Source organism: Halichoerus grypus, chromosome 3 (genome assembly GCF_964656455.1).
Source record: "Halichoerus grypus chromosome 3, mHalGry1.hap1.1, whole genome shotgun sequence".
In the NCBI taxonomy this organism is placed as follows: domain Eukaryota; kingdom Metazoa; phylum Chordata; class Mammalia; order Carnivora; family Phocidae; genus Halichoerus; species Halichoerus grypus.
The window spans coordinates 45587541-45609306 of record NC_135714.1 but is presented as its reverse complement, the minus strand read 5'-3'; positions in this window follow the sequence as shown (position 1 = coordinate 45609306).

The following is a 21766-nucleotide window of genomic DNA, read 5'->3' as shown; positions in this document are numbered from 1 at the left end:
GTTCAGTAACCAAAATACTAAATATTTGGAAGGTTGCTATATTTATACCAACTAACTGGATCAAAATTCTATCTGCAATAAGCTAAAGTAAGAAGAATTGTTGAAAATAACATAATTACAAAGGTGACAAATACCAGATATTAGAATGAGTAATAGGGAATCTTCTCACTTATATCTGTGAAAAGCTATTAGACCTTTCAGACCAGTGTAATAGCTATCAGTTACTTGGCCAACTGATATATATATTTTTTTTGGTTTTTTTGTTGTTGTTGTTACTATGCTACTTTAGAATAATGATAGTGGTCTATTTTATGAAGACTGAACTATCCTCTTGAGTGTTGTTCCTTAAGAACCTACACAACTTATTCAAAACACTAACTAAAATCCTGTCTTTTTTTTTCTTTTTTGGAACAGAAAATGTGAAAAAGACACCTTTAGAATATTACATAGAATCAATGACCACCACATATCAACTCTTATTGGCCATTGCCTTTGCCACCGACCCAATCCTTTTATTGAAAAACAGAGTTTTATGATTCACATTTAACCTCCCAGTTTTGCTCTTTAGGGGCTAAATGCAATATTGTTGAAACATACTCTTTGAATTTAATAAGAAAATGATCGATTTTAATGCTATCTCAGGAGAAAAAAGTGTAATGCTCAACACACTATAGTAAAAAGGAAGAGGCAGGCTTTCATAGCTGTTCATTGCAATTGAGAAAGCCTCCTATTTCTTCCTACATTACAGACTAAGTCATTGTAGTGAACTTGTCGGCTTTAGCCAACTTGTGTTTTTATGTCTCAGTAGAGATGTGCTTCAAAGAAATCCCCCTTTGAAACCTGTGATAAAAAACTACTCAAAGCAAAATGAATCCATAATCAAATAACTTATATATCTTTTTTTTTTTTAAAGAGAAAGAAAACCAGAGCTCTTACTTGCAATACATTTTTAACAGTATTTTGAGTAGCTTTACTCTTTTATTCCCCCTGTGGGACTATATCAGATTCAGACATGCTCTGAAAGGATAATCTTCTCTCTAAATAATAGGTAGTTAATAATTGAATTTAAATGGAATAACATGGGAGCATTAGTCTATTTGTATCAAGGGGTTTTTCCTAAAAAAAAAAAAAAGAAAGAAAGAAAAATTCTCAAAAATAAAAAAATCTATAGCTATTATTTTTAAGCATTTCTAATGGCCAAGAAAGACTCATAATGCAAATTTTAGTTTCTATTGTGGGCCACAGACCATATTCCCCAAATCTATTCCCCATTCCTCAATCTAACCCATTACTACCTCTACCTGTATGGTCTACACCCCTTAGATTCTGGTTCATTTTGGACCAAATCAATAGCATATGAGGATACATGCCATGTGCCAGTATCTGAATTGATACGGTGGGAAATACTGGCACTAATGTTGAGAACAAAGTAGCATGTCCCCAAATAGTGAATGAATGCATGAATGAATAAACAAATAATACACTACAGACTGAACTTGAATTTGAACCTTATAAAGATGAATGTTGATAAATCAATACTTGAAGCCAATACAGAAAAGTCCTTTTTAATTCTAAATTTGTAATTATTTATAGAAAATTAAGGATTTGACAGCAAACAATTCATGTGCATCTCAGAGAAAGAATAATTTTGCGACCCAATGGTTCCAAAATTTAAAGTTTTGTCTTATTTTATTGAAGAACACAAAATCACAAATACTGCAATTGATACCAAATATGAACAAAATTATAATAAAAATGTGTGTATAAAGAAACTAATAGAACAAAAATATAATCCAGAAATAAACAAAAAAATATATGGTAGCCTGATATATTTTTTTTAAGATTTTATTTATTAGATAGAGAGAGAGAGAGCACAAGCAGGGAGAGCAGCAGGCAGAGAGAGAGGGAGAAGCAGGCTCCCTGCTGAGCAAGGAGCCAAATGTGGGGCTCGATCCCAGGACCCTGAGACCATGACCTGAGCCGAAGGCAGACACTTAACTGACTGAGCAACCCAGGCACCCTAGTAACCTGATTTATAACAAAGTACCACTGTACTTCAAATCAAAAGGGCAGCCTTTTCAATAAATTGTGTTGATCCATTAAGATATCTCTAAAGGAAAAAAAATGAAATTGACCCCTACCTCACAACATTTACAAAAGTAATTTGAGATAGATAATAATCTTAAATGTGAAAAGCAAACAAAAGACTTCTAGAAGAAAACAGAAGACAATATCTTTTCGACCTTAGACAGCCAAAATTTCTTTAACAAGACATAAGAGCACTATTTAAAAAAAATGTTGAATTAAAAAGCTCTGCCATCAGAAGACATGAATAGACATTTTTCAAAAAAAGACATACAAATGGCTAACAGACATATGAAAAAATGCTCAACATCACTCATCATCAGGGAAACACAAATCAAAACCACAGTGAGATACCACCTCCTCCTATCAGAATAGCTAAAATTAACACCCCAGGAAACAACAGGTGTTGGCGAGGATGTGGAGAAAGGGGAACCCTCTTAACTGTTGGTAGGAATGCAAGCTGGTGCAGCCACTCTGGAAAACAGTATGGAGGTTCCTCAAAAAGTTAAAAATAGAACCACCCTACAACCCAGCAATTGCACTACTAGGTATTTACCAAAAGGGTATAAAAATGCTGATTTGAAGGGGCACATGTGCCCCAATGTTTATAGCAGCAATGTCCACAATAGCCAAATTATGGAAAGAGTCCAAATGTCCATAGACTGATGAATGGATAAAGATCAGCTGAATACTATTCAGTCATCAAAAAGAATGAAATCTTGCCCTTTGCAATGACGTAGATGGAACTAGAGTGTATACTTCTAAGCAATTTAAAAATAAAAAAAAATTTTTTTATTTAAAAAAAATTTAAAAAACAAAACAGATGAACAAAGGGGAAGGGAAGGAAAAATAAAATAGGATAAAAACAGTGAGGGAGGCAAACCATAAGAGACTCTTAACTATAGAGAACCAACTGAGAGTTGTTAGAGGGGAGGTGGATGCAGGATGGGCTAAATAGGTGATGGGCATTAAGGAGAGCACTTGTGATGAGCGCTGGGTGTTATATGTAAATGTGAATCACTAAATTCTACTCCTGAAACTAATACTACACTATATGTTAACTAACTTGAATTTAAATAAAATCTTGGAAGAAAAAAAAAAGGAGGATTGAAAAGTAGCCACCAAGTCTGAGAATTTGGAAGTGAATGATGATTTTTTTCCAGAATCCTTTAAAAGCGTGATGGGGAAAAAAGATCAGAGATGAGCAAGTAAAGGCAGCAAATGTTGACGACTGTTTCAACAAATTGGAGTGGAAATTATTCAGGAGAGGCTGAAGATGAGTGGAGAGAAAAGGCAGAAAAGGATGCATGGCCAGATGAGGACGTTTTAAGGGAAGGGAACAGGACAACAAAGATTTCTTTATAGACCAGGGTTACAACCAGTCAAGTAAAAGAGGTTGAAGACACTGGAAAGAGGGACTAATCGATAGAACAAGATGGAAAAACAAGGTGAAAGTTTTGATTTAAAAAAAAAAGAAAAGAAACTATCAAAGCAAGGTAGGGAGGAGAAAAACTCCATGTGGCAGATTTAGTCTTGATTAGAAGAAAGAAAACTCATCCAGTAATGCTCAAACAATTCAAGTACATGAATGTTTGAATGTATAAATCTTTAGGTGGCCAGGATCAATAGGAAATTGATGGAGAAAATGCATAATGGCTTCCTAAAGGTAAAGGCACTGTTAACCTCTGAGGATCCTTAGGAATGCGATTTAGAAGGGGGGATTAAGGATGTGGTGAGGATTAAAATACTGGAAAATAGAGAATCAATGAACACAGAGAAGTGAAAACATTGACAGATAGCTCTAAGGCCCACATCAGGCTAGAGACACCAATCTGCAGAAATTTGATCATCTTCCAGCTACCTCATTTGGATACCTACAATCTGGTGGTCTGTTTATATAAGGGCTGGGATCCAGGATGTGAAGATCACACATATTAGATACCTTTATTCAGACTCTAGCAATTTTTCTAACCAAAAAAACCACACACACACACACACACACACACACACACACACACACCTCTACCATCAAAAATATAAGAGAAAAAATGTCAAGCTATAGACTGGGAGAAGATATTCCCAATATTTAGATATAGCAAAGGACTTGAACTCAGAATCCTGTAAGTCAATAAAAGGCTAACAATCTAATTTTTTAAATGAACAAAACTTGAAAGGGAACATCACCAAAAATGATATGCAAATGAATAATAAGCTTATGAAAAGATATTCAGCATCATTAGTCATCACAGAAATGCAAATTGAAATCACAAGGAGATATTACATCCCACAGGAATGGCTAAAATTAGACACGGCATACATTTTTTATATTATTCACAAAACCAACATTTACTCTTATCAAATGTTGGTGAGGATACGGAGCAATGGAACTCTCATACATTTTTGATGGGATTGTAAACTGGTACATACACTTTGGAAAATGGTTATAATCATACATGCGCACACAAACACACATCCTATAACTGCAAATTTCAATGTTTCAAGAAGAAATGACTGCTTTTGACCATAAAAAGACATGTACAAGATTGTTGTGAATGCTCATGGCGGTGTTATTTACAAAAATCAAAAGCTGGAAAAAATCCAAATGAACAAATGTAGAATGAGCAAATGAAAATCACCAACAGCAATGGAAAAAATTAACTATTCCTTCAGACAAAAACATGGATACATCTCAACACACATAAGATTTAGCTAAAGAAGCCAGAAACAAGCATATATACTATATTTAATTAATATAAAGCTCAAAATAGGCAAAACTAATCTAGGATGATAGAGATTAAAATAGCAGTTATCCTTGAGTGTATACCAATAGACAGGAAGCATGAGGTAGCATATTCGGTGTTAGAAATACTTACATTGAGGGGTGCCTGGTGGCTCAGTCTTTAAACATCTGCCTTCGGCTCAGGTCGTGATCCCAGGGTCCTGGGATCGAGCCCCACATCGGGCTCCCTGCTCAGCGGGAAGCCTGCTTCTCCCTCTTCCACTCCCCCTGCTTGTGTTTCCTCTCTCTGTGTCTCTCTCTGTCAAATAAATAAATAAATAAATATTAAAAAAAATATATACTTACATTGATGATGGTTTACCTGGGTGTTTACATGTATAGAAATGCAAATATTCACAGCTTTATAATACAGATTTTGATTACCAGATGATACAGCAGAACTGACATCTATTGAGTTCTGACTATGTGTATGGTATTTCATTTAATTCTCATAACCAGTTTTTGAAGGATATATTATTTTTCCTCTAGAGATGATGAGTTGGATATTTAAGGAGGTTAAATAATATAGCTAAGTCATACAACAAATTAGTGGAGCTGGCATTCAAGTCCAGATCTCTGGGATTCCAAGATCCATAGTCTTAAAAAAAATTAAATAAAAAAATAAAAAACCATTCTACCTTATCCATACATCTTTTTAAAGTACATCATATGGGCGCCTGGGTGGCTCAGTTGGTTAAACGACTGCCTTCAGCTCAGGTCATGATCCTGGAGTCCTGGGATCGAGTCCCACATCGGGCTCCCTGCTCAGCAGGGAGTCTGCTTCTCCCTCTGACCCTCCTCCCTCTCATGCTCTCTGTCTCTCATTCTCTCTCTCGCAAATAAATAAAATCTTTAAAAAAAAATTAAATAAATAAATAAATAAAGTACATCATAATGATGTGTTTATGAACAGCCCAATCTTCATAGTTCCAAGTGTACTTGAGAGGTTCTTAAGGCCTCTGACATGTGGTAATTGTAAATGTAAACTTAAGGAATATGAATATAAATCTCCAGTCACTTGGTTAGGGATTTAGTCTGACTCGATATATAATTCTTAATGCTACATTGCCAATCTCTACCCATCCTTTCAAATGCAATAGCTCTCATGAAGTAGCCATTAAATAAATACTCATTGTAATTCTTCAATTTTCCAGGCACTGTTTTCAGTCCCAAATAATTTATGCTACATGTATAACAGTATCACAATAATAGTAATTAAGAATTTGTTGATGTAGTCCTAGTAAATGTCAAATATCTATGTTGAATATTTTCCTTCCTTGTCTTCTACTATGAAATTATAGATATGCTGGGGCGCCTTGGTGGCTCAGTCATTAAGCGTCCGTCTTTGGATCTGGTGGTGATCCCAGGGTCCTGGGATCGAGCCCCACATCAGGCTCCCTGCTCGGTGGGAAGCCTGCTTCTCCCTCTCCCACTCCCCCTGCTTGTGTTCCCTCTCTCGCTGTGTCTCTCTCTGTCAAATAAATAAATAAAATCTTTAAAAAAAAAAAAAAAGAAATTATAGATATGCTAAGAAAGAAAAAATAAAGGCCCAATATATTGTCTTTAAATAAACTCATTAAAAAATGTCAGCCATCACCAATGTCATACTGGGCCCTATATTTCTCCAACAGGGCCCAAATCTTCTGGGATGTTCTATTTTCTTTTTTTGCACTTTCCTAGCTATAAGGATGCCACTTTTTCTGTACTTCCCTTCAAATCAAAAACTTCTATCATATGCAAATAACCCAAACTCATTTCCTAAAACCTTGCAACTCTGTTTCTGTTTGTATGCAATAGCTATTAAAATTATTATACCTTATCAATTGGTGCCTTCATTTAGCTTGAGAAAATATACTGAAAATATATTTCTCAGTATTGCAATTCAAAATTTTACATGAGTAAGCTGAGGGTGAACTGAGGGTGAAGAACACATAGATGAAGAAGCTATGGTGAAAACCCAAAACAGCCCTTTTTATAGACAGTGTTATTTTATTTTTATTTTATCAGGATTATAAACTGAACACACACAACTCAGATTCAAAGAGAAAATGCAACTTCTTTATTTTTGTCTACCAATAATCTAAACATTCTCCTAAACCTGAACCTATTATAACATGGAAAATAATTGTAATTATTAAAGATTTCTTTAGGATTAAACAAACTCACACTTCTATCCCCTTTTCAGGTCCTTTTCATGGTAGTTTGTAGGTATATGTAGGGAGAGATGTGGCTTAAGAAACTTCATGTTAAAGGATTGATTCAGGATGGCTTCCCTGATCTCTAGATCATGGTTCTCATCCACCTGCTGGCATCCAACACTGATGTAGCTCAGAATCTGACACTGAGTTGGTAGAGAGTTTGGTGACACAATCTGGCTGATTAAGCCTCATCTCAGACCTTCCTAGTACTTTCAACCCCCGTGAGATCTCACTATGATTCATATGGACATGGATCCCTGGTAAGCAAAATTTAGAAGAGCTGCTTTGCCACCCCCCTCCCTATGATATTCCCTCTGGAAACTTACCTGTAAGTACTTTGGCCCATCTTACTTGGTCTATGGCATTCAAGAACCCAGGGTAGCCCAGTGGGCTATGCAGCAATTTAGTATAGGATGGTCTCCAAGGAGTGTTCTTTCCAGAGATCCCAACGAGGACCACTGGCAAAAATCCCATCCCACGCCTATTTAGTGGTATTTTATTTACTAAAACACCTTTGCCTTCCCCATCCTCTTGTTCTCTTTCTTCTTCCAGACACCCATTGAGTCAGCAATGAAAGACTTTCTTTTCCTTCCTCCGTATCAAATATTCCTTCCTCTAGAGAAGCAAGGCTTACAGTTCGGCTACTCCAGGAAAAAAAGCACCTTTACTACCTTATGGAAAAAAAGCAATGATTTAAGTCCTTCTTAGTTCTTGAGATATTCCCTAAGTGATCAATGAATTTGGAAATTCCTTTTGTTTTCAAAAAAACACTGACTTGACTGCAAAGCCCCCCCCCCTTTTTTTTTTGCACATTAGAAGTAAAAACTTGCCTCAGTTCTCCACTTTTCATTCCATGGTAAGTCTCACTGTCACTTCACATATCTGAAACCCTGGAGCTACCCAGAACTAGAGTCATGTGCTTAAAAAGGCAAAAGAGAAATGAGCAATCAGAATTATCTAATTATCACCTTATTTCCATCCATAAATTCATCATTAATGTTCTGCTAGTTAAATGGATTTCCCTCTATTTCTGCACTTTCATATTCTGAACTCCTTTCAGAATCTTTCTCAGGGATGCCTGGGTGGCTCAGTCAGTTAAGCGTCAGCCTTCAGTTCAGGTCATGATCCCAGGGTCCTGGCATGGAGTCCCACACCAGGCTCCTTGCTCAGTGGGGAACCTGCTTTTCCCTCTGCCTGCCGCTCCCCCTGGTTGTGCGCTCTCTCTCTCTCTCTCTGACAAATAAATTAATTAATTAATTTAAAAAAAAAGAATCCTTCTCAAATATTAGCTCTTTCATGATCCCTGTAAGTAGAGGCAATCTCAATTATGGCCAATATCTCTTCTATTTTGCTTTTATCGTGTTTATCACTATCTCTCTTCATGTAGTAGCTACATCTACATTTTTCTCTCTTGCTAGATCTATGCTCCTTGTAGACATGGGCTATATAGTGGACATAGTCTGACATAATAGGAAGAGATCCAACAAGTGACTTAAATTCTCTCTATGCAATGTTGTTTTATCTGTAAAATGATAACAATAATATCTACATTGTAGCCTTTTATAATTATTGTAAAAAATACCAATACTATATCTGAAAAGATTCCTGTATAGTGTCAATTAGCAGTTTACTCTCAATAGACAATAATAAAGTCAATAATTAGAATGTGGCAAACTTTTAAGAATCATCTAGTCCACAAAGCAAATACTAAGTTTCTGTTCTGTTGATATTCAGGAATGACTCTAAGCTTTGAAACAAAGCTTCTAATGTTGACAATGCAATATAAGGAACTATGATGAATGATGAAATTAATATTATCATTTATATCAAAAATAATTTAAATAATCCAATGAACTGAAACTAAAATATTACATACTTTTATATAGAATTTCATAGGGTATGCAGTTTATTCCTTCTTTCAAAGTCCAGTTATTATTACAAGAGTAGTGACAAAAATTGAACCTTATCCTGTTTACTATTTTCCATAGAGCTTTTTTTATACAAATATTATCTTGTTTGTTGTTTTTTGCAGTATAGTTAGGACAAGTTGGTTAGATTGGAAAATCTAAAATTCAGAGGTTGGGACATTTCCCCAAGGTCAATTACTGACTAGTTAGCAATGTGAATGGGTTAAGAGTCAGCTCCTCCCAATCTCTTGCTTCAATTCTTCCTTCATCAATCAGGAACGACAAACCTGTGAGGCTGATATTTTGCTAATGACAATGACATTCAGTTTTAGTTAGACTATTTTAAAGAATGTTTTTCTATTTATGTCACTTATTAGTAATAATGAAAATAGCAACACAGTCTATTTATTATGTGGGACTTGAGAGAAATAAATTTCCTACTGTTCTGAGAACTGGATGTATGCCCACACCATCCGTAACTGCTGACCCACCATACCTTTTGTTACCCTCACAAACAAGATTAAGTTCCCGTCATCTGAGAACTGATCTTGGCATCAGGAATGCCTACATTTTAGTTACTAAGGTCCATTCACTCTTTACTGCCCCAGGCCAGTAATCTACTCTTCTGCCCAAAGAGATACCTTTGCAACCTAACATAAGGCTAATAGCTGCATCCTGTTCTGAAAAAGAAGAAACACTTGAAATACCATTCAGAGGTGATTAAATACCTTGCTGGATAAAAGAAAAGGTGTTTTCTCTTTCTCTTTCTCCTTTTTCCCCTTCCTTCCTTCCTTCCTTCATTCCTTCCTTCCCCTCTCTCTCTTCACAAAAACTATAGCATTGTAAGCAAACACCAAGCATTATAATAATAGGATCGAATAACCACAAGACTTCAAAATGAGACCTTTCAATTATTTTGCATTTAGAATTTTTGTTCAGCTTACAAAGATTTTTTATTTCTTTTTTTTCCTTACAAACTAAGTTGTTGAAAACATAAAATATTTGAAAAACAATAGCTAAACATAATGCTTTAAAACATGATAAAATTGTGCTCACTTAGGCTTAAAGAATGCGTTCTAGACAAATTCTTTGTGCAAACACATCAGTTAGGATTCAACCCAACAAAAGTAAATTCTGTTCCTTTATGCACCATTTGAGAGCAGCCTCTCACTAAAGAGGGTGTTTGATATATTCTCTTATATTGTAAAATCCTAGCTACTTCCACATAAAGTTTCCAGAGGAAAAATACTTGCTCTAAAATGCAGTAGTAACTGCTACAGATCGACCAGAGACTCGTGCGTTACAGCTGACTCGTGAACAATGCAGGGATTAGAGCTGCCAATTCCTGCACTGTCAAAAATCCACATATAACTTCTGACTCCCCAAAAACTGAACTACTAATATCCTACAGTTAACTGGAAGCCTTACCAATAATATAAAACAGTCAATTAACATGTATTTTGTATATGTATTATATGCTATATTCTTAAAATAAAGTAAATTAGAGAAAAGAAAATGTTATTAAGAAAATCATAAGGAAAAAAGATACATCTGCAGTACAGTATTGTATTTATCAGAAAACATCTGGGTGTAAGTGGCCCCACATGTTTCAACAGTCAGCTGGATCAGGAAAGTGATCAAAATAAGCAGATCACTTTTCAATCTATTTTCCTGATCATTTAAAATAAAGCCTTCATGACACTGAGTAGATTTGTTCTACATTGGAGCGGCTTCTTAAAGGGCACACTTTTCTGCCTTCCCCAGAGAAAACCACTGACATGTTCAAAGGTACGAGTAACTGGTCTTAGCGCAAATACATTGTTAACTCACAAAAGAAAACTCACTTTTGAGAAAAAAAAATGTTTTCTACAATTTTCCAGAGTCAAGGTTTACATGACATTCTACTGCCCTAGATTCTTCAATAAAGTTTTGAGACCTCTCTACTAATACTCATTAGCATTTAAATCCATCCATTCAGTGAATATTGATTTACCATCTTGTGTGCCAGGCACTATACTGATCCCTTATCCCATCGATTACACACATACACAGGTACACACACAATCTCTACACATACACAAAAACTCCTCTGAGAATCTATTTTAGCATACCCTGTATAAGTTATTTATACAGGCTATAATGATGAATAACAAAATAACAAAACTCAGTGACTTAAAACATCTATTTCTTATTGCTCATGAATCTTTGCCTCAATTGGGTAATTCTGAGACATTCCCTGAGTTCATTCATGCATCTGCAGTCACTGTGTGTCAACTATAGGAATACCTCGGAGATATTGCAGGTTTAGGTCCATACCACTACAATAAAATGAATATTGCAATAAAGTGAGTAAAATCAACTTTTTGGCTTCCCAGTGCATATAAAAGTTATGTTTACACTATACTGTAGTCTATCAAGTATGCAATAGCATTATCTCTAAAAAAAAAATGCACCTGCCTTAATTAAAAGATATTTTGTTGCTAAAAAATGCTAAGTATCATCTGAGCTTTCAGCCAGTAGTCATTATTTTGCTTGTGGAGGGTCTTGCCTCAATTTTGGTGGCTGCTGACTGATCAGGGTGGTGGTTGCTGAAGGTTGAGATGGCTGTTATAATTCCTCAAAATAAGAAAACAAGGAAGTTTGATGCATCAATTGACTCTTCCTTTCATCAAAGATTTCTCTGTAGCATGTGATGCTATTGATAGTGTTTTACCCAAAGTCAAATTTCTTTCAAAACTGGAGTCAATTCTCTCAGACCTTGCTGCTGTTTCATCAACTAAGTTATGGAATATTCTAAAACCTTTGTTTCATTTCAATAATCCTCATAGCATCTTCACCAGGACTAGTTTCCACCTTTATTTGCTCATCCAGAAGAAGCTACTCCTCACCTGTTACAGTTTTATCATGAGATGGCAGCAATTCAAGTTACATCTTCACACCCTGCTTCTCATTCTAGTTCTTTTGTTATTTCTACTACATCTGCAGTTACTTCTTTCACTGAAGTCTTGAACCCCTCAAAGTTCTCCATGAGGGTTGAAATTACTTCTTCCAAACTCCTGTTCATGTTCATATTTTGACCTGTTCTTAATGGCATCTAGATGGTGAATCCTTTTCAGAAAGTTTTCAATTTACTTTGACCAGATCCATCAGGGAAAGCACTATCTATGCAGCTATAGCTTTATGAAATGTATTTCTTAAATAACATAACTTTATGAAATGACTCCTTGATCCATGTGCTGCAGAATGGATGTTGCATTAGCTAGCATAAAAATAACAAGAATCTCATTGTCCATCTCCATCAGAGCTCTTGGGTGACCAGGTACATTGTCAATGAGCAGTCTTATTTTGAAAGGAATCTTTTTTTCTGAACTAGTGGGTCTCAAAATATTTGGCTTAAAATATTTGGCAAACCATGTTGTAAACATGTGCTGTCATCCGGGCTTTGTTTTTCTATTTCTAGAGCACAGACAGAGTAGATTTAGCATAATTCTTAAGGGCCCTAGAAGTTTCAGAATGCCAATGAGCATTGACTTCAACTTAAAGTCACCAGCTGCATTAGCCCTTAACAAGAGAGTCGGCCTATCCTTTGAAGCTTTGAAGTCAGGTATTGACTTCTCTTCTCTAGCTATGGAAGTCCAGATGACATCCTCTTCCAACAGAAGGCTGTTTCATCCACATTGAAAAGCTGTTGTTTAGCATAACCAACCTTCATTAGATCTTCTGGATAACTGTTGGTTCACAGCCCTCTCAGGCGCTTCTCAAGTATAATCTGAAACCGGCCCCTATACTCAGAAGGCAAGGAAAGACTGAAGAAAGAGGCAAGCCATTCCAGATTGGGTCATGGGGGGCAGTTTTAATAAGCAAAGGGAACTTACATACGAGGCTTGTCTTGGGCAGCAGCAAGACAAATGGATCCCTGCACCTGCCTGCCGAATCTTAAATGTTTATAAAGAGGCCTTAACCGGGATCAGTCGCGTATTCTGTGCAGGTGTTCTCAACACCTCATCATTGTCTAAAGGTTATGTCCTTGGAGCAGCCTCTGGGACCAAAAAAGGCAAGCAGAACTCACACTTCCAGGGCAGGGAAAGGGATGAGAAGCCTCCAAGTGCTGGAGTCCAGTTCACAGGCCAATGGACAGTCATGTCTTTTGATGATGTTCCTCAACAGCAACTTGCTGCAGCTTCTACATCAGCACCTGCTCACCTTGCACTTTTATGTGATGGAGAGGGCTTCTTCCCTTAAGTCTTATGGACCCAGCTTCTGCTGGCTTCAAACTTTTCTTTTGCAGCTTCCTCACCTCTCTCAGCCTTCACAAAATTAAAGAGAGTTAGGACCTTGCTCTGGATTAGATTTTGGCTTAAGGGAATGTTGTGGCTTAGTTCTGCCACACCACTCACTATCCAGACCTCTCACGCTTTGTCCACATCAGCAATAAGGCTGATTCACTTTCTTATCATTTGTGTGCTCACTGGAGTAACACTTTTCATTTCCTTCAAGAACTTTTCTTTTGCATTCACAACTTGGCTGTTTGGCACAAGAGGCGTAGCTTTAGGTCTATCTTGGCTTTCCACATGACTTCCTCACTAAGCTCAATCATTTCTAGCTTTTGACTTAAAGTCAAAGACATGTGACTCTTCCTTTCACTTGAACACTTAGAGGCCATTGTAAAGCTATTAATAGCCCTAATTTCAATACTGTTGTGTCTCAGAAAATAGGGAGCCTGAGGAGAAGGAGAGAGATGGGGGAATGGCTGGTAGGTAGAGCAGTCAGAACACACACAATACTCATCAATTAAGTTTGCCATCTTATGTGGTTGCAGTTTGAGGTGCCCCAAAACAATTATGATAGAAACACCAAAGATCAATGATTGCAGATCACTATAACATATATAGTAATACTGAAAAAGTTTGAAATATTTTTAGAATCACAAAAACGTGACACAGAGACAAAATAAGTAAATGTTGTTGGAAAAATGGTGCAGGTTTGCCACAAATTTGTAAAAAATGCAGTATCTGTAAAGCACAATAAGGCAAAGCACAACAAAGCAAGGTATGCCTGTTGTTGGTCTTGACTGGGCTCACTCATGTCTGGGGCCCGGCTGATGAGATCAGTCTGGCATAGGAAGGATGGCGGGTGGTGTAGCCAGTTCCATATATCTCATCCTCCAGAAAGATAGCTAGGGGATTTGATAGCAGGTAAGCAAGCCTCAATATGCAAGTGGTTTTTATGCTTTTTTATGTCCAATTGTTTACAAGGAAGGCCATGATGATTCCTCCCCTCCTTTTATACATGCCTTTTTGCAATCTGTCTGTTTACCCACCTCTTGAATCTGGGGTGGTCTTTTGACTTATTTTGGCTGATAGAATGTGTCAATGTGACATTGTTCAACTTCTGGCTCTAGCTTCTGGAGGCTTCTGGCTTCTTCTTTCATTTCTTGGAAAGTCATGTTACCATGTGAGGAAACTGCACAGCCTGCTTGAGGATGATAAAAACTACATAGAGCAGAGACCAGTCACCCAGCTGAGAACTCTGAGGCAAACCAGCCTCTAAATCAAGCCACGCCAGGAAGGACCAGTAGAAAACCACCAAGCAGAACTAAGCCCAAATTGCTGACCCATAGAACTAAAACAAAATGATTTTTGTTTTAGGTCACTATGTTTTGTGGCGGTTTCTTAAACAGCAATAGATAACTGAGACACTCTACCTGCATCATGTTTGGTAATAATATACCACTAGTCAAATCAAATCATGTAGCTATTCCCAGAGTCAAGAAGTGGGGCAGAAAGTCCTACCCACAATGGCAAGAGTAAAAATCTAAAACCACCAATACAACTGATCTGCCATATACATATTAAATGTAAGAAAACTAATGATGAAAATCTTAAATGATTCACACAACCGCACTCACTTAGTAACCAAAAGTGCTAATCCTAGGTCATTTGACTATAAATCCTAAGTTCCATCTCCTTTACCCCTGAAGCCAATCTAGGAGAGGAGTATACAGTTCAGCTGGTGGAGTCTGGGGATCCCAAGTTCTGTAAGTCCTATACTCAAATTTCACTTTGCATTTTTCCTCTTTTGCATGGCTGAAACTAAATGTCCACCAGAAGGCTCAGAGTATTTAGATGCCAACACCAAATATGAACTAAAGTGAGTAATCTCTAAGGACCTTTCCACCAACAGCATTTTTTACCAAGCATCAGGTTGCCCTTGTTATTAATGGGACCCCAACAAAGTGCTATATTTCTGTTGAATGGGCTCTGACCTTACTCCAAATGTCTGATTTCTCACATCATGTGCTTCAGTTCTTCTAAATAGAGCTATGTTCAGAAATTCTACTTCTGGTAATTGGTCTATTTCTTTATTGTTCTCTTTGCTTTCTTTAGTCCCAGTTGGAGACGAGACATTTTTCCCTGGTTCAAGTAACTGTGACCAAAGCTCTATTGTCATTTTCAGATCTCCTTACAGCTGCTTGCCTAGACTTCCAAGAATTACTCAAAACTGCTGCCCATCATCTCATTCTTCACACTGGAAAGAATGCCCTGATATTAAAGTTTTCAACCCTGATGCTAGATGTTTTCTGAAATTTCTATCCTGCTAAATCCCAAGACAAAATATTTTATTCATCTTTATTTTTACATACATTGTGTTTACTGTGGTACTTTGTAGTATCTTCAATTTAGCCAGTGTTTCATTAAAGTGTGTTGAATAAAGGACACAAGTAAACATTAAATGAAAACAATTTATTATTTGGAAAAGCAGTTTCATATTGTTGCTTATTAGAGGAGAAAGTCCTGCTATCTCTTCTCTGATACTATTTTTACAATAATAGGTTAGCAAGGAAATTAACCACTGTGACTCTAATTTAATAATATAAAAGCAGCTTCTATTACTTTCTGACATGTCTATAGTTATCTATGGATTGTCTGAAGTTACTGGGTACCATGGTGACCTGTACATATATGGAGGCTAAGTACAGAAATGGAAATCTGATTCAGTGGTGTCAGAAAAATGAAATTGGGTAAAAAGCAGCAAATACTACACTGTAGATAGCACACTCATTTTTCTCTGAGTCACTTTCATAAGAAAGTACAGTTCTTCCTATCCTCTGGTGCACATAAAACAGATGAAAAAAACTCGTGAAAAAAAAAGACAGCTGCCTGGAGTCCTTCAGTAAAAAGAAGCGACTGTAGTTTTGATTCTCCCTCCTTTCTAACATTTTCTATATTCCATTTGTAGGAAAAACTACATCCAGTGACATTGCAGAATAAGTATGTAATGGTTAATTTTATTGGTCAACTTCACTGGGCCCTGAGGTGCCTAGGTATTTGGTTAAACATTATTTCTGAGTGTGTCTGTGAGGGTACTTCTGAATGAGATTAACATTTGAGTCTGTAGACTGAGGAAAGCAGATTGCTCTGATCAATTTGGATGGGCCTCATTCAATCCAGGCCTGGATAGAATAGAAGGATGAATAAGAATTTTTTTCTCTCTGCCGGACTGACTTTAAGCTGGGACACTGGTCTTCTGCCTTTGGACTTGAACTTGGCCTGGAACTTATACCACTAGCAATCCTGGTTCTCAGACCTTCACACTCGGATAGCACTGTACCATCGGCTCTTGGTTCTGGACTTCTCAGGCTCCATAATTGTGTGAATCAATTCCATATAATAGTGGTTCAATTTCTCTAGAAAACCCTGACTAATACAAAGTCCTTCTTCCCAGGAATGTAAGAACCACTGAACAAGCCAAACATTCAGTGATGATCTCAGATTCCAGAAAAATTAAAAGTAATGACCCTTTATTATTATCATTTAAACTTCAAACATTTTGAAGCATCTGCCTTTTGAAAACAAATAAACTATTTAGCAAATGTATAAAAGAAACAAGGTTTTTAGCACAAAAGGCCATGGAAAGGTGAATTCCAGATTTTCCTGTGTCCATTAGCAAGGCTTGAACAAGTAACTAAAATGAATAATACGTATTTTTAAAGGTCTGATGGTTGTCATGGTACTAAGCAAAGGCATGTTTGTCATTTTCCAATGCTCATGCAGCATTAATAAAGAAAGGATGCCATAATTCACACTATGCCAGAGCAAGCTTTTGTTTTTACATTCTATCTACTATCAGAAGATGGAATAAAGACTAGAAAAGATGGAGAACAGCACCCTCCTTCCTCCATTCTCCACCTTTACCACTCAAGAGATACTTAACAGTATTTTATGTAATTTGTGTGTGTGTGTGTGTGTGTGTGTGTGTGTGTACTTGTAGTTTAAAAAAAACCATTTAAGAAATACATCAACAGGGGAAACTTAGTCCAAGCAATATAATAAAATACAAGAGTGCTTCAAAATCACACACTTGATGGAAAAGAGTTAAAAATTTCAGTGGTAGGAAATTTTATGGGAACAAAGACTTTCATGGAAAGATTTGAGCTTTTTTTACTGCTAGGAAATTCAAGAAAGTGATTCATGCCATGGCTGTCATAATGATCATCACAGATCTAATATATAAATGTCATATTGCTGAGAACATCAAAATTGTTGAGAATTTAAAATAGGGAGAACTCCAGTATGGAAACATACTGTGAAAAAAGACATTTCCTATTTTTATTTGAGCCATTGGTCCAACATGGTATTTTTTAAAAAGGGATAGGGATGTCCCTTTAGAAAGGACAAAAGGATAAAAATAATGTTTTTTAAAAACTCAGGAGCAGGCAGGTTAATTTCAATAAATAATCAAAACTCTGTAAATATGAATTTCCTTTTGTGGTTTTATTCTATTTTAACATTTTGTTTGGCACCAACCTATCATTCCAGCAGTTACTTTTTATTAAAAAAAAAAAACTGAATAATTTACATAATTGCAACCCCATCTGCATAGGATAGATTCTAGAAAGTAGAAAGCATTTTATATAAACAAATCAGTATCACCTGTTTCCCTACATGGATTATGGAAGATTTTTCTCAACACTTTCTAGTGATTATTCAAAGATTCTCATCATTCTAATTATTTTAGAAAGTCTCAACTGAATACTAATATGTCTGTATTAGTACATTCTTTAACTTTTTATTTTGAAATAATTATAGTCACAAAAAAGCAGGTACAGAGAGGTCCCTTTACCCAGTTTCCCCTGAGGATTACATTTTTATGTAACTATAGAACAATAACAAAACTAGGAAAGTCATTTTATTACAATGTGTAAATAGTTCTATGCCATTTTACCACATGTGTAGATTTCTATAACCACTACCTCAATCAAGATATAGAACCCCAAAGATCTCCCTCAAGTTACCCACTTACAGTCATACCTATTCCTCTCCTCCTTAACCTTTGGCAACCACTAGTTGATTTTATATAGCTATATTTCTGTCTATCTTAGGTCTATATTTATATCCAGAATATTATATAACAGAATTGCAAATCATGTGACCTTTGAGATTGGCCTTTTAAAGCACACAGCATAATATTCTTGAGATCCAACCAAGATGTTCCTTCTTATTGCTGAGTATTATTCCATTATATGTGTGTACCACAGTTTATTTATTCACTTATTGTAGGACATTTTGGTGGTTTCCAGTTCAGAGCAATTACAAATAAAGCTGCTATGAACATTCCTATATAGGTTTTTATGCAGATAGTTTTTTTTTTTTTTCCCTCTGGGATAAATGCCCAAAAGTGTGATTGTTGGGTTATATGGTTAGTATACATTCAGTTTTGTTTTGTTTTTTTAAGCAACTGCCAACCTATTTCCCAGAATGACCTTATTAATTTAAATTCCTACTAATAACATATGAGAGATCCAGTTTCTCTGCATACCTGTTAGCATTTGGCACTGACACTATATTTTAATAGGCTTTATTTTTAGAGCAGTTTTAGGTTTACAGGAAAAATTGATCAAAAAGTACAGAATTCCTATAAATCTCCAGACTCCACACACACAGCCTACCCTTGCACTAACAGCCTCCCCACTATCAACATCCAACACCAAAGTGGTACATTTGTAATAATCAATGAATCTACATTGACACATCATTATCACTCCAAGTGCATAGTTTGCATTAGGGTTCCCTCTTGGTATTGCACATTTTATGGATTTTGAAACATGTATAATGACATGTACCCACTATTATAGTATCATAGAGAATAGTTTCACTGTCATTAAAATCCTCTGTGCTCCACCTGTTCATCCCTCCCTCCCCTGACCCCTGGCAATCACTGATCTTTTTACTGCCTCCATAGTTTTGCCTTTTCCAGAATGTTAACTTATACAATATGCAGACTTTTCAGATTGTAAATTACCCTTAATAATATGCATTTAAGTTTCCTCCATGTGTTTCCATGATTTGATAGCTTTTTTTTTTTTTCTAAGCACTGAATAATAGTCCATTGGATGGATGATATACCACATTTTACCTATCTATTCACCTACTATTATGGGTTAAATTGTGTCCTCCCTTCATATTCACATGTTGAAGTCCTAACCCCTAGTACCTCAAAATGTGACTATACTAGGAGATAGGGCCTTTAAAGAGGCGATTAAGTTAAAATGAGATCATTAACCTGGGCCCTAATCCAATATGGCAGATGTCCTTGTAAGAAAATACTAGGACACAGATATGCACAGAAGGAAGACCATGAGAAGACACATGGAGAAGACAGTAATCTATAAGCAAAGGAGAGAGGCCATCAGAAGAAACCAACCCTGCCAACACCATGATCTTGGACTTTTGCTCCAGAATTATGAGGAAATACACTTCTGTTTCAAGCTACCCAGTCTGTGGTATTTTATGGCAGTCTTAGCAAACTAATAGACCTACTAAAGGACATCTTGTTTGCTTCCAAGTTTTGCAATTAGGAGTAAAGCTGCTAGGAGAATACGTGTGCAGGTTTTTGTGTGGAAGTTTTCAACTCACTGTAATAAATACCAAGGAGTGTGATTGCTGATCACAGAATAAGAGTACATTTAGTTTTGTGAGAAAGCTCCAAACTGTCTTCCAAACTGGTGCACTCTGGAAGTCCTGGAAGTTTTACATTCCAGTGTATGAGTGATCCAATTTCCCCACATCTACACCAACACTTATTATTATCTGTTTTTTTATTACAGTTGTCCTAGTGGTTGTGACATGGAATCTCATCGTGATTCTGATTTGCATTGATATTGGCATCTTTTCATGTGCTTATTTATCATTTGTATATTCTCTTCTATGAAATGTCTCTTCATGTCTTTACCTGTTTCCTAATTGGATTGTTTGTTTTTTACTGTTGAGTTTTGAGAAGTTCTTATATATTCAAGATAAGAGTCTCAATCAGATATGTGATTTGCAAATATTTTCTTCCAGGCTGTAGCTTGACTTTTTATTCTTTAATAGGGTTTTTCTTTTGTTTTGTCTGTTTTGTGTTTTTTTGTGGGTTTTTTTTTTCAAAGCAAAGGTTTTTAATTTTGTTGAAATTTGTTTTCTTTTATGAATCATGCTCTTTGTGTCATGTCTAATAACTCTTCAACAAATTTTAGGTTCTAAAGATTTTCTCCCCCATTTTCTTTCTAAAAGTTTTATAGCTTTACATTTTATATTTAAGTCCATCTACCACTTTAAGTTATTTTTTATGTAAGATATGACATTTAGGTTGAAGTTCATTCTACCTAATTATTCTAGCACCATCTGTTGAAAATATTATCTTCCCTCCACTGGATTTATTTTGTACCTTGGTTAAAAATCAGTTGTCTGCACTTGTATGGGGAATTTCTTGGTTCTCTATGTTGTTCCATTGATCTATGTGATACTCCCTCCATCAGTAACACACAATCTTGATTACTGTAATTATATAATAAATCTTGATATCAGATTCCTCCCCTTTATTCTTTTATGACAAAATGTTTTAGCTATCTACTTCTTTTACACTTCCATATAAACATTGCATTTTAATATATATTAATTTCTCTCTAAACAAAGAGTGTATCAGTGAACCAGTTAGGATGCACAGCAAATATTTCAAATCTGAGATTTCAAAATATAAAAATGGTGTGTGTGCACGTGTGTGTGTGCGTGTGTATGTGCGGTATAGTTGTGATAAGAGAGTGGAAATGCGGGTGCCTGGGTGGCTCAGTCATTAAGCGTCTGCTTTTGGCTCAGGTCATGATCTCAGGGTTCTGGGATCGAGCCCCGCATCGAGCCCCATAACGGGCTCCCTGCTCAGTGGGAAGCCTGCTTCTCCCTCTCCCCCTCCCCCTGCTCGTGTTCCCTCTCTTGCTGTGTCTCTCTCTGTCAAATAAATAAATAAAATCTTTTTTTTTTTTTTTAAGATTTTATTTATCCATTTGACAGAGAGAGAGACAGCGAGAGAGGGAACACAAGCAGAGGGAGTGGGAGAGGGAGAAGCAGGCTTCCCGCCGAGCAGGGAGCCCGACGCGGGGCTCGATCCCAGGACCCGGGGATCATGACCTGAGCCGAAGGCAGACGCCTAACGACTGAGCCACCCAGGCGCCCCTAAATAAATAAAATCTTAAAAAAAAGAGAGAGAGAGAGAGAATGGAAATGCACCTTAGAACAGCATATATTGATTTGTTATTTGTAATTGGTGTACATGAATTGTACTCTACTGTTTCTTTAGCCAAAGTCACTGTATAATACCAATTGTAATTTAATTCCCCAATTTATTGCTTGGTACCTGGTAGACATTTAATAAGCATGAATAAATGATTTCTCAATAAATACATTATAATCAGATAGTAAGCAACATCTTCATTAATATAAGGATAGCATTTGCTTCACTGTATATTAATAAACTGACTGACT